Source organism: Amblyomma maculatum, chromosome 6, assembly GCF_055883805.1.
Source record: "Amblyomma maculatum isolate TAMU_Amacu chromosome 6, ASM5588380v1, whole genome shotgun sequence".
NCBI lineage: Eukaryota > Metazoa > Arthropoda > Arachnida > Ixodida > Ixodidae > Amblyomma > Amblyomma maculatum.
Window position 1 is genome coordinate 184,030,856 of NC_139349.1, and position 14,880 is coordinate 184,045,735.

At 45.9% G+C, this 14,880-nt stretch overlaps 1 pseudogene; it reads left to right on the top strand.

Moving 5' to 3' along the window:
* The first annotated feature begins 2,492 nt into the window (after nucleotides 1–2,492).
* Nucleotides 2,493–14,880, top strand: part of LOC146187541 (uncharacterized) — a 202,327-nt pseudogene continuing 189,939 nt past the window's right edge.

Below are 14,880 nucleotides of genomic sequence, written 5' to 3' on the forward strand. Positions count from 1 at the left end.
TTAACAGCCGCCGGCATACAGGCTTATCACTCTGATTCTGGACCGCGTATCAGTTCCGTAATCTTTGTTTGTTACTGCTCGATGTCGCGAGTCACACCTTTATCAGTTTTGTTGTAGCGCAAGACGCACCGAGATCTGTCTCGAAGGTTCCGGCCACTCGGGTGTCTTTTCCACAATGTTCCAGCCCGTGCTGGTAGCTGTTTGCGACGTTATCTAGATTGTTCTGTGCAGTCTTTAAATTGAGCGTTGCCGAGTGTGACGGGTATTCTTTGTTCGACGATCGACGAGCACGTTTGTTCCTATCGCCGCCGCCGAGTTGCGTAGTTCTTTTGCGGGCGCAAGTCAGCCCAAATGAAGAGTTTCTTTAGTGCAATCATCGACCCTTCATTTGTGTCGTCGACCTCGTCACCACTACGTGACAATATGCAGTTTTGAAAATGTCGGAAGCAATGAATATAAGGCACACAGTGAAAAGTAAAAAAAGGAACAACAAAGTGCAACACACCTGAGAACAATAGTATTCATGTAAGAGTTTAGCGAATGATTATACAGCGCTATAACATAAGACTAAATTAAGAAAAAAATTAGTACAAAAAACAGTCGATATCTAAGTGAAATGAGCTTTTAATTTTTCGCGCTATGTTTTACGATCAGTACATGAAGCGATGTCCTTAAGCAGCAAATTCCAGAGTACTATTGCGTAAGGAAAGAATGAGCCGTTATAAGCAGACGTGTGGCCCTTACACATGCTATCGGTTTATCGTGGCTGAGGCGGGCGGACGTTCTTAATGGGGCAGCTATCAAGTAGTGGCGTCATTATGTATTATAAAATGTGTGAACTAAGCATAGGTGGGATTCAAATGTTGAAAGAGCTTGAATTTCGTGGGTAACATGAAGTAATGAACCGAGCTGCACGATTTTGGATTGATTCTAATTCGATAGTGGGGTAGGATTGCCATGGATGCCAGACGGATGACTCTAACTTTGGGCGTAAAAATGTTTTGTACGCTGCCGTATTTCAGGAGATTAAGATTTAAGATTACGTCACAGGTAGCCAAGTGAGCGTGAAGCGTCGGAGCAAATTGATTCAATGTCAGTGGCCCACGAAAGTGACGATGTCAGATGTACACAGATATTTGTAGGATTGGGCTACGTTGATAGAGACTAATGAAATGCTGTAAGTGTGGTGTATAAATGTGTGTTTCCTGGTGAAAGACAATGATTTTCACTTAGTAAGGTTTAAAGGCATCTGCCATTTCACACGATGATGCAATACTGTTGAGGTCGTGTTGTAAGTCTTCATTATCAGCCTGTTATATATAACACAGTCATCTGCAATGAGTCGTAATTTACAAATAATATTAGAAGGCAAGTCATTTACATATATTAAGAAAAGCAATCGTGATAGACCAGCCCCCTGAGGGACACATCTGTTAGTGGTGATTGAAAGTCATTCACAGATGTAGCGTCCTTTGAAGAGGTGGGCCACGGTGCAGTTTGCTACCCGCTTTCCCTTCGTCATGTGTCTAATGAGCAACCTGCTGATTCCCTCCCTGGCTTTGGGTGCCCGTCACCCGGCTACGAAGATGTGGCGGCCATATGCCAGCCCGTTCCCGGATTCATCGGCATTTCCGTCAATCCTATCACTGGAACGCGAGCCACCCTGGAAAGACGCATCAAGAGCAGCCAGCTATAAAAGAAGACCCATTGTCGAAGCAGCTTTGTGGGCCACAGTGCAGTTTGCTAACCGCTTTCCCTTCGTCATGTGTCTAATGAGCAACCTGCTGATTCCCTCCCTGGCTTCGGGTGCCCGTCACCCGGCTACGAAGATGTGGCGGCCATATGCCACCCCGTTCCCGGATTCATCGGCATTTCCGTCAATCCTATCACTGGAACGCGAGCCACCCTGGAAAGACGCATCAAGAGCAGCCAGCTATAAAAGAAGACCCATTGTCGACGAAGCTTTGTGGGCCACAGTGCAGTTTGCTAACCGCTTTCCCTTCGTCATGTGTCTAATGAGCAACCTGCTGATTCCCTCCCTGGCTTCGAGTGCCCGTCACCCGGCTACGAAGATGTGGCGGCCATATGCTTCCCCGTTCCTGAATTCATCGGCATTTCCGTCAATCCTATCACTGGAACGCGAGCCACCCTGGAAAGACGCATCAAGAGCAGCCAGCTATAAAAGAAGACCCATTGTCGAAGCAGCTTTGTGGGCCACAGTGCAGTTTGCTAACCGCTTTCCCTTCGTCATGTGTCTAATGAGCAACCTGCTGATTCCCTCCCTGGCTTCGGGTGCCCGTCACCCGGCTACGAAGATGTGGCGGCCATATGCCACCCCGTTCCCGGATTTATCGGCATTTCCGCCAATCCTATCACTGGAACGCGAGCCACCCTGGAAAGACGCATCAAGAGCAGCCAGCTATAAAAGAAGACCCATTGTCGACGCAGCTTTGTGGGCCACAGTGCAGTTTGCTAACCGCTTTCCTTTCGCCATGCAGGTCAGTCAAAGATACGCTCTCTATGCTAAAAAATCAAGCAATTATTTCTTCGTACAGTTCCCGAGCCAAGTGTTGCGTCTCTATTGCTTGTGAATGTGTTCATGTCGTGCGCCTGATTTTAACCCTATCCGCTGACGTAGAAACAAATCCTGGCCCCACTGTCCTAACCGATATGCAGAAACTAACTGCAAAGCAAAAGCAACTTGTAGAGGAGGTAAAGGGCCTCAAAATACAGCTTACAAACACAGATAAAACAATAAACGACCTTAACAAGCGCATGATCGACTTAGATGTTTTTAGATGCTTACTATCAAGCACTCATGTCCCAGCGCCAAGACGTAGATACCCTGCAAACGACCTCAACTGAAACAGCTCGCCATGTTTTGTAGTTAGAGGCTCGTATTGATGATGCTGAAATCCGGTCATCATCATCATCATCAGCAGCAGCAGCCTGACTATACCCCCTGCAGGGCGAAGTCCTCTCTCATATTTCTGCACTTAACCCGGTTCTGTGCTAGTTGCATCAACTTGACCCCAGCGAACTTCTTAATCTCATCCGCCCACCTAAATTTCTGCCGCTCCCTGCTACGCTTTCCTTCCCTTGGAATCCAGTTTGTTACCCTCAGCGACCATCGGTTATCCTCTCTTCGCACTACATGTCCTGCCCATGTCCATTTCTTCTTCTTAATTTCCCCTAGAATGTCGGTAACTTGAGTTATTTCTCTGACCCACTGTGCACGCTTCCTATCTCATGTTACCCCTACCATTTTTCGTTCCATAGCCTTCTGAATCGTCCTCCACTTAAGTAGAACTCTCTTGGTTAGCCTCCACGTTTCAGCCCCATAGATGAATACAAGTAAGATGCAACTGTTGTATACGTTCCTCTTGAGCGATACCGGTAAGCTGCTAGTCATAATCTGCGAGTGCTTACCTAATGATCTCCGTCCCAATCTTCAGTTCAGTTCACTTCAGTCGTTCAGTCGTGTCCGACTCTACGTGACCCTATGGACCATATCACGCCACGCTTCCCGGTCTCTCACTGTCTTCCTAACATCACATAACATCATCTGCAGCGCCTCGAGGATGCCATCTAACCATCGCGTTCGCTGCCTACCCCTTCTCCGGTGACCCTCAACCTTTCCCAACATCAAATCTTTTTCCAGCGACTCCTCTCTTCTCATCAGATGACCAAAGTACCTGAGCTTTAACTTTAGAATTTAGCCCTCCAATAAGCAGTCACGGTTTATGGTCGACAGTATCGACTGATTTGATCTTCTGGCCGTCCAAAGAACGCTCAAGAGTCTCCGCCAGCACCACAATTCAAACGCGTCAATTATTCGGCGGTCAGCCTTCTTCACAGTCCAACTCTCGCATCCATACGTCACAACTGGAAAGACTATAGCACGAGTTATACGGATCTTGGTAGGCAGACTAATGTCTCTGTTCTTCACTAGGCGGTCAAGGCTAGCCATGGCTCTCTTTTCCAGAAGCACGCGTCTCCTAATTTCATTGCTGCAGTCTCCTTCCGAGGTATTCTTGCACAAGAAGAGAAAATCTGTCACAGCTTCCACTTCTTGTCCGTTGATGCTCCAGATCTTGATAGGGCAAGACGCCATAATCTTTGTCTTTTTAATATTCAGTTTAGGCGCGAACTTCTCACTCTCTTCTTATACGCGCATCAGAAGTCTCTTGAGTTCCACTTCACTTTCTGCCATTAAAGTGGTATCATCCGCATATCTAAGATTTCTGATACGTTTTCCAGCAATCTTCACTCCAGCTGAAGACTCGTCCAGACCGGCCTTCCTCATGATGCACTCAGCATATAGGTTAAATAGACAGGGCGACAGTATGCAGCCTTGTCTCACTCCTTTCTCAATCGGAAATCAATCAGTAAGACCATGCCCCGTTCTGACTGTGGCCTTTTGCCCTTCATAAAGGTTCCTGAGGTGACAGATGAGGTGAATTGGAACTCCCATCTCTTGGAGAGCTTGCCACAGTCTACTGTGATCTACACAGTCATACGCTTTCGCATAATGAATAAAGCAGAAGTAGATTGGTTCCTGAAACTCTCTTGCCTTTTCCATGATCCAGCGAAGTTTGGCAATTTGGTCTCTAGTTCCTCTGCCCTTGCGAAACCTAGCTTGAACGTCCGGAAGCTCCCGATCCACATACTGCTGCAGCCTACCCTGGAGGATTTTCAACATCACCTTGCTAGCATGCGAAATAAGCGCGATAGTGCGGTAGTTGGAACAATCTTTGGCACTGCCTTTCTTTGGAATAGGGATGTAAACTGACCTCCTCCAATCCTGTGGCCACTGCAGGGCTGTCCAAATTCGCTGACAATGTATACAGAACGTTAAAAGCGTCATGGTTGAGGTTTTGAAGCAACTCAGCTGGAATTCCATCAATTCCGCTAGCTTTGTTCTTAGCAAGGCTGGCTAAGGCCCAATCAACTTCACTCTTCAGGATGCCCGGCTCGAGATCAGTAATCACAACCGTCTTAAGTTTGGTTTGCACATCCGGGTCCTTCTTGTACAGTTCTTCTGTGTATTCCTGCCACCTCTTCTTTATCTCTGAGGCTTCAGTGAGGTCCCTGTCTCGTCTGACCTTTATCACGCCCAGCTTAGCACAGAAGCTTCCTTTGATATCTTTGATTGTCTTATACAGGGCTCTTTTGGTCCTCAATTGGCAGTTGTCCTCAACTGCTTGGCACTGTATGTTCAGCAAGGCATTCTTATCTCTCCTTGCTATTTTCTGAAAATCCGCATTGAGACCCTTGTATCTTTCTCTTTCCCCCATAACTTTTGCCATCCTCCTTTCCTCAGCTATTTGCAAAGCCTCTTCAGATAACCAGTTTGCTTTCTTTCATTTTTTTTTGCTTTGGAACTACCTTAGTAGAAGCTTCTTGTATTATATCACGAACATCAGTCCACATCTCTTCAGGCTCTCTGTCTCCTAGATATAATTCTTGAAATCGATTTCTCACTTCCACAGCATATTCTGATGGAATTTGATCCAGATCATACCTGAAAGGCCTTCTAGTTTTCTGGGTTTTCCTCAATCGAAGCTTACATTTGGCAACAAGAAGCTGATGATCGGTGCCACAATCGGCCCCAGGCCTTGTTTTTACTGCTTGTATAGCGCTTCTCCATCTCTGCCGGCAACGAATATAATCAATCTGATGCCTGTACAGACCGCCCGGTGAAGCCCATGTGTACAGGCCCCTCTTGTGCCGTTGAAAAAGAGTGTTCGCTATGGTCAGGTTGTTTTCTTGACAAAACTCTACTAGCCTCTGCCCAGCTTCATTTGGCTCACCAAGACCGAACTTGCCTGTAATTCCGGATATTTTTTCACTCCCCACCTTAGCATTCCAGTCTCCTATTAGAAAAAGGACGTCTGATGATGGAGTGCGGTCTAAAAGGCATTGCAGGTAAGCATAAAATCTCTCAACGTCAGCTTCTTCAGCAGTAGTGGTTGGTGCATAGACTTGGATAACTGTTATGTTGAAAAGGTGACCTTGGGTCTGAAGTGAAAGCATTCGGTCGTTTTTAGGGTTGTACCCTACCACTGCTTTGCCCATTCTTCTGTTTACTATGAGAGCAACCCCATTCCTTTTCCTGGATTCGTGCCCACAATAAAAGACATAATGGTCACCGGAAAGAAATTCTCCCATTCCGGTCCACTTGACCTCGCTGATACCTAAGATATCAATGTTTATTCTGTTCATTTCTCGCTTGACGACATCCAGTTTACCTTGCGTCATAGATCTTACTTTACATGTTGCTATGAGATATATCTCCTTGCAACATCGGACTTTCCGGTCGCTTCCCGACACATCCACAACTGAGCGTCCTTTTGGCTTTAGCCCAGCCGCTTCATTCGTCCTGGAGCTACTAGGAATCGTCCTTTGTTCATCCGCAGTAACATGTGGGACGCATTCCAACCTGGGGGGGGGGGCTCATCTTCCGGCGCCATATCATTAATGTTATTGTGACTGGCCATAGGGATTTCTTGGCAGCAAATACTGGAGAGAGTTGCCATTACCTTCTCCAGTGAATCACATTTTGTCAGAACTCTCTGCCGTGACCTGTCTATCTTTGGTAGCCCTACACAGCAGAGTTTACGACTTCATCGAGTTTCGCAAGCCCCTCCGCCACGACAAGGCAGTGATCCATCTTATCTTCTTGTTATTTCCTTTTCATGGTCCGGAGCTGTATTTTAGGCCCGTCATATTCGTTTATAGGATAATGTCAAAGGGACCGAAAGCAAGTACATAATCTTACATAGAAGTTTGATGGCAATAGGTTTATATGAGGTGTGTCCATTATATCGGTAAAGGTTGTTTTGTTTAGGGGGTTTAACGTCCGAAAGATATTACGGCAATGAGGGCTCCGGATAGCTTCAATTACCTGGGGTGTTTTGCACTGACATCGCAAAGCACACGGGTGCCTTGCTTTCCACATTCACTGAAAAGCTGCCGTCAGGGCCGCCAGTTTTTTCCGTTCTCTTTCCAGTTCCCGATGATGTTTCGAACATTGTTTTTCACTTATCCTTATAAAATACGTGAAAAGATTAGAAAATTAATCTGCTTCAAGGAGCGCCCGTATCACACGAAGCAGCTATGGCCCCGAACAGTGAAAGGTATCCCAGCGTGGTTTCTTAACAAAAAAACTTGTTGGATCTGCTGCAGCTCAAGATGCTGCAACAGAATCACACCTGAATTGATATTTATGCTGTGCAGAGATCTACCTAGCGTCACCGATAGGGTACAATGGAATCCCCACAAGTCCTGCAACCGGCTTGTCCTGAAGAGAACATGCTGTAACCTTCGATTGCAGCGAGCGCGCCTTTCCTTGGGAGGAACGTGCGCCATCCGGAAAGCATAATTATGCCGTTATTTTTTTTTTTGTCACTGTCTGATCGCTCCTGTTATATTATTGTTTTTCGCAACTTCGCCAATTTATTGGCTGAATATTTGATATTACGAGAATAATAGAAGTTTCACCTAGCAGCACACGTTTGCATCGTAAACGACGCACGTGCCAAGCCCGGCGCGTCATCATTGCCAAGTTCAAGATTAGCGTCTTGGTCGGCCACGCCTCCCTCTGCTATAAAAGCGCGTTCTCAATAAACGCCTTTCGTTCACTGGCCTGACTGATACAACCTTGATTGAGACCAAATCGTCGGCCCCTTCTATACTGCCTGAGAGCAATAACACCCCAGAAACGCCACCGTAATGCGTAAGAAGTATGCCCGAACTAAGGCAGACCAAACAACAATAAGAGCCTCCGATTGTCGGCATCGCAGTCGTGTAAGAACGGCCGACATTGTTCCGCTTACGCAAAACCGTTTCCATAAAGATCCCGCCGCACCCAAGGCAGTCATCGAGTCCAGCACACAAGAACCACGATCAATATCGGGGTGGATACGTCGCAGGCACAACGCCGCTCGAAATAGAAAATGGCCGAATGCTGCACAGCGCATGCTTCGAGGTGAGTCCAGCATTCGGAAAGCGAGGCATGCATTGTGAGTTTTCCTCGACTGAAGAAAGGATTCAAATATACCAAAGTGGGGTACGACGGATAAAATTCACCGATCCGCTTATTATTGCGTAAAATTTTGATTTTCTTCCGGCAAATGTTGCTGCGCAAAATTGAAGGCGAATTTTTTTAGAACTTGCATAAACGTGGTTCGAAATATCGATCGATACACGTGCAGCAGTCTCCGTAACACGACGCGATACTTTACAGTAGAAAGGAAGCTGTTTATCAGCCGTGTAAAACCAGATCCCACTTTATACCACGATCAGCCTCATATCGGCGCATCCATGTTGATCTCTTCTTCCACTGGGATGCGTCGTTTAAACAGGAACTCTAGAAGGCTGCTTCATCTAGCCTTTCATTTCGTATCACGGAATGACAGCTGTGCAGAGTACAATGCTTGGCCAGATTTGTGCGTGGTCAGCCTACAGTTCTTAGAACGCACTTCATAATGCACCGCATGAAAATATACATCGTTAATTTATGCGTTGTCGCATTAAACATGTCACCGCTTGCCCAAGCAGATGGTGCTTCGTTTGTGCCTGCCTGCTTCCACAAACTTTTATCTCAGTCCGATAGTCGCGATTTCAAAGCTCCTTGGGTTCCCAGCGTAAAACAGGTAAATTGAAGGCGTTGTTCCCATTTATTATGCACCCGTTCTTGCATCATTATGCAATGCGCGAAAACTCATTCAACAAAATTTAAATTGCGTCAAAATGGCATTCCATATTTCGAACGCTAGTTGACAACAGAATGAAGGCAACCTTAAAAATGAATCAAACAAAGGATCAAGCAGGTGTTTGGAAAGTTCACACGGGTCAAGTGGATGTAGCTAGCCCAGAACCTGGTTAAATGGAGTAACATCGGAGGGGGCTTCGCGCTGCAGTGGCTATATTCCGGCTGACGATGATGATGATGTTCAAATAAATTTCGGTTGGGGCTATAGTTGGCGCAATATTCCTAAGGTAAATTGAAGCGCAAATGATAAACGGTCCACAAAGAAGAGGCAAACACAAGGACAGGCGCTAACTAACAACTGCTTTATTCCTCATGACATCGCATATATATGCCGTCCACGACCGTTGCACAAGCAGGGAAAAACAAGCAATCGACGACTCATTCAATGCAAGACAGCAAGTCTTTCAATGCAAGTCAATAACGCCGCAAGGACATGAACTTTTATACGGCTGCATAAAAAGAAGTTGAAGTATCGCTAATGCAGTCTTCTGCTTTCTTCTTTATCTGATAGGCTTCCAGTGCCACAGTTGCGCGTTCATTTCTGGTTCTGCCCAGAATCGATGTATCAGAAAATCGCGGTGCACACCTGCAATCAAGAATGTGAGACATGATATGCAAACTTGTGTCATATTTGTTGTTTACATTTCGCGCATGCTCCGAGTCACTAATTAATACAACCGCCTGTCAGCCCGACGTAGGTTTTTCCACATGTAAGAGGTATGGCAGAAACAACTCCAACAGTGCATGAGACGTAGTTGGTCTCGTGCCCCACCACACGTCCATCACCACACGTGCGGCAGCACAGCTTAGACAGCTTGATCGGGGCAGAAAATCCCAGAGGGACACAATGCCTGGCGGCAAGTTTCTTGAGGTGGCGTGACACCTTATGAAGATAGGGCATTACCCCTGGCCTGAACGTTTCACGTCCGGCCGCCCTAGTTTTGTAGCGAAAAGCTTCACTAGGCTAGTAAACTCCGAGACTCACGTGTGCTCTGTCGTTAGAAAAAGCCACAGCTGCGCATGCGCAAACCACGTGACGTCGCAGGAGTAGAAGATTTATGCACTGCGGTAGGTTTGCAAGACGTTGGCGTGGCACCGTGGCAGCTTATGCCTGGAAAGAGAAGAATGACAGGAGACGATTTGTCGGGTGCTGCTGCTCAGGCCGAAGCCACTGCTGCACCGTGGAATGAAGAGGAGGCCGAGGAAAGTGAAGAACAGCGTGCCGAGCGGTTGGAAAAGAAACGTAAGAGTGACGCAGCAAGACAGGCGCGTTTGACTGCTGAGAAGAACACTGGATGTGACGATGAGGTTAACCGTTTACGAAAAGTGGACCTTGACATTTGGGTGCAGGAGCATGGCTATGCTACTCGTGCCTCGCTTCCCAGACAATCTATTTGAAAGTGTTTGTAGTGGGCTGACTACGCCAAGGAACCACAAGCTAAGTCATAGCATCGCGGAACCTTGTCGCTTCTGATATCCAGGCCTAACCAAGCTAAGCCACCACCATTTTTTTTTTTTTTTGCTTCTGGATCAATGTCTCGGCAACGGCTATCAAGAGCGACAAAGGGAAATTTGTTACCAAAAGCCGGCGCACCTGGTTATCAAAACTTGCTTGCATTTTTTACACACACGATTTTCTGACGAACGATTCCATGCACGAAGAACCAATGCCTCTTTTAGCAATTTTTGCGTGTGCAGAATTAAAAGATAGAAATTCCGTCTTTGCACGAGGCTGGTATCCCCAGAACACGAAAAAGAATCATCCCAGCAGATATGAGCACCTTCATGGGCTCATGCCAAGAGAATCTGCAAGCTTCTTCGCTCGGAGCTTTGGAGACAAGTCCGCCTTTACCAAGACTGGCTTTGGGTGGTTTGCTATTCTGTGGACACTGAATGGCTTCCTATTTGGAAGTAATGCTCGTTTGTACGTCTTGCTGCCCAGCTTACGGAAGCTAAATGGACTTGTATTTTGAAAGATCTGTGCAGTACAGGAAAAAACACAAAGTGCACTGAAAGAGAGGGTGTTAAGGTGCTTGGAAACGTGAGCCTACCAGAAAATGTCTCCCGCCTGCTGGAAAAGGGTCCCAGTTCTGTGTTCCTTCACACGTCCCTGCCAAGAATTGGTGAAAATGAACAGGTGTGTGGCCTCCAAGGCCAAGCTAAAAAACCAAGAACGGTGCCTTCTTGAAGGTATTGAGTATTTGCTAAAAACTGCCCCCAAAGGAACAGCCCACAGCAAGAGGAGGAGGAGGAAGATGAGGAAGAAAGGCAGGGAGGTTAACCCGTAAAAGAAACAGATTTGCTACCCTTCATTGAGGGGAGGGGGTGAGTGAATATAAAAGTCGTGAGAGAGGGATGGGTGAAGTTAGTACAGTCACATCACAACACGTTACAGTCATATCACGTAACATAATGGCAAACTCATAGTCTTTCTATTAGGCCTGTGCTTGGCAGACATGGTTAGTAGTGTACTATCTTTCCTGAAAGACAAAAGTTTGCTCCTCTTGCAGGCAGACAAACCGGGAGGATTTGCAGTGGTAGATAATGGAACGTTTGATGAAAAAGCAATGTAGGCTGTATCAAAAACTCTTTGTGCCAGTTAAAAACGTGAGGTCAGGGTAAAAACCAAGTTCATAAATTTTTGCAAGAAACTAAGCTGCCCTCGCTTGCAAAAGACTTAGACAACAAAAGAGGTATATTTTTATTTTATCTTTTACGGCTATGACGCACGAGCTGGACTTTCCCTTTAGGACCATTGTAGGTTAGACTGGATGCTGGCAGCACAGAGATTCTTGCAAAGAGATTGAAACTGTTAGAATAAACGACCTAGAACTCGGACGAAGTAGTACAGTTTTTGAAATGCAATGAGAATATCGGTTATGTTTTTTCCATTGGCATTGAAGATATATTCACTGCCGCAGGATGAACTTTTGAATACTGTACAAACGTGAATTGAGGAAAACGGTGTTATTGCTTTTCAGAATGCTGCCGGACTTTCTGTGCGGAACTTTTTAAGTCTATTTTAGAGCATTACCTTAAGGTCACTTTTATTGTTCTTAAATACCGGTCGCATTTAAAGCTGAATGGCTTTTGTATTAGGTCTTGTGTCGATCCAGGTCTTTCTGATACATTTTTAGCCAAACTTGACCAGTATTTAAGGCTTCTTTTCAATGTACGTTTTGTTAGAAACGTTTTCAGTACGTTGATGACTTCTGGTAGTTTTACACCGTCTCGTTCTACCAAGACACGATTAATGAAGTTTTAAAAGGTATTAAGCAAAATGAACAAGGCCTTGTTTTTACTCACGAGCTTTCCCACGAGAGTGTTTTGTAGTTTTTGGACCTTAACCTCGAGCTCCAAGAAAGTCATATGTGCTGGGAATTCTAGCCTCGCACAAAGAAGGAACGTCTTTCGTTCAAGACTGCACACTCAAAAATTGTTAAAAGCAACATTGTTTCTTCGTGCATGAAATCGTCAATCAGAAAATCGTGTGTGTATAAAATTCAACCACGTTTTGATAATCATGTGCGCCGGCTTTTGGCAACGAATTTCCCTTGGTCGCTCTTGATAGCTGCTGCCGAGACATTGATCCAGAAGCAAAAAACGAAAACTTCAAGGCAGAGGGCTGCCAGTGGTCGTGCCCTATATTCATAAGATGTCACACCACCTGAAGAAAGTTGCCACAAGGCATTGTGTCCCTCTGGCATTTTTTGCTCCGAAAAAGCTGTCTAAGCTGTACTCCGGCAGGTGCGGTGATGGAAGGCATGGTTGCCAAATCAGGCACGAGACCAACTACGTCCCATGCACTATTGGAGAGGTTTATGCCATACCTCGTACATGTGAAAAAAATCCTATGTCAGGCAGACAGGCCGCTGTATTAATGAGCGAATCAGGGAGCATGCGCGAAATGTAAAAAACAAAGATGACAAAGGTTTCCATCTCGTGTCATACTTTCTTGATTGCAGGTTTTCACCGCGATTTTCCGATACATCAATTCTGGGCAGAAGAAGAATGAACGCGCAAGGTTGGCACTGGAAGCCTATCAGATAAAGAAGAAAGCAGAAGACTGCATTAGCAATACTACCACTACACTTTATGCGGCGTTGTTGAATTGCATTGAAAGACTTGCTGTCTTGCATTGAATGAGTCGTCGATTGCTTGTTTTTCCCTGCTTGTGCAACGGTCGTGGACGGCATATATATGCGATGTCATGAGGAATAAAGCAGTTGTTAGTTAGCGCCTGTCCTTGTGTTTGCCTCTTCTTTGTGGACCGTTTATCATTTGCGCTTCAATTTACCTTAGGAATATTGCGCCAACTATAGCCCCAACCGAAATTTATTTGAACATCATCATCATCGTCAGCCGGAATATAGCCACTGCAGCGCGAAGCCCCCTCCGATGTTACTCCATTTAACCAGGTCCTGGGCTAGCTACATCCACTTGACCCGTGTGAACTTTCCAAACACCTGCTTGATCCTTTGTTTGATTCATTTTTAAGGTTGCCTTCATTCTGTTGTCAACTAGCGTTCGAAATATGGAATGCCATTTTGACGCAAGTTAAATTTTGTTGAATGAGTTTTCGCGCATTGCATAATGATGCAAGAACGGGTGCATAATAAATGGAAAACAACGCCTTCAATTTACCTGTTTTACGCTGGGAACCCAAGGAGCTTTGAAATCGCGACTATCGGACTGAGATAAAAGTTTGTGGAAGCAGGCAGGCACAAACGAAGCACCACCTGCTTGGGCAAGCGGTGACATGTTTAATGCGACAACGCATAAATTAACGATGTATATTTTCATGCGGTGCATTATGAAGTGCGTTCTAAGAACTGTAGGCTGACCACGCACAAATCTGGCCAAGCATTGTACTCTGCACAGCTGTCATTCCGTGATACGAAATGAAAGGCTAGATGAAGCAGCCTTCTAGAGTTCCTGTTTAAACGACGCATCCCAGTGGAAGAAGAGATCAACATGGATGCGCCGATATGAGGCTGATCGTGGTATAAAGTGGGATCTGGTTTTACACGGCTGATAAACAGCTTCCTTTCTACTGTAAAGTATCGCGTCGTGTTACGGAGACTGCTGCACGTGTATCGATCGATATTTCGAACCACGTTTATGCAAGTTCTAAAAAAATTCGCCTTCAATTTTGCGCAGCAACATTTGCCGGAAGAAAATCAAAATTTTACGCAATTTAAGCGGATCGGTGAATTTTATCCGTCGTACCCCACTTTGGTATATTTGAATCCTTTCTTCAGTCGAGGAAAACTCACAATGCATGCCTCGCTTTCCGAATGCTGGACTCACCTCGAAGCATGCGCTGTGCAGCATTCGGCCATTTTCTATTTCGAGCGGCGTTGTGCCTGCGACGTATCCACCCGATATTGATCGTGGTTCTTGTGTGCTGGACTCGATGACTGCCTTGGGTGCGGCGGGATCTTTATGGAAACGGTTTTGCGTAAGCGGAACAATGTCGGCCGTTCTTACACGACTGCGATGCCGCCAATCGGAGGCTCCTATTGTTGTTTGGTCTGCCTTAGTTCGGGCATACTTCTTACGCATTACGGTGGCGTTTCTGGGGTGTTATTGCTCTCAGGCACTATAGAAGAGGCCGACGATTTGGTCTCAATCAAGGTTGTATTCTACGGCGCAGCAGTGGCTTCGGCCTGAGCAGCAGCACCCGACGAATCGTCTCCTGTCATTCTTCTCTTTCCCGGCATAAGGTTCGCAGTTCCACGCCAACGTTGTTGTTGTTGTCCAAATAACTTACCCCCCAAATAACTTACCCGCCCAAATAACAAATAACGATACCCACAGAGGGGGATCGGCCAAGAATTGGGTAGCAAAGATTTTTTTTTATATAATTGCATAAAAAAAATGATTTGAGGGGTAGAGGAAAGGAAACAAAACGGGAAATAAGTTAAATATAAAATGAAAAGTGGTAACACTCACGGGAGATTGACACTATAATTGTAGAACAGTTCAGTTCAGTTCAGTTCAGGCGTTCAGTCGTGTCCGACTCTTCGTGACCCCATGAACCATGTCACGCCACGCTTTCCGGTCTCTCACTATCTTCTTAACATCACATAGCTTCATCTGCA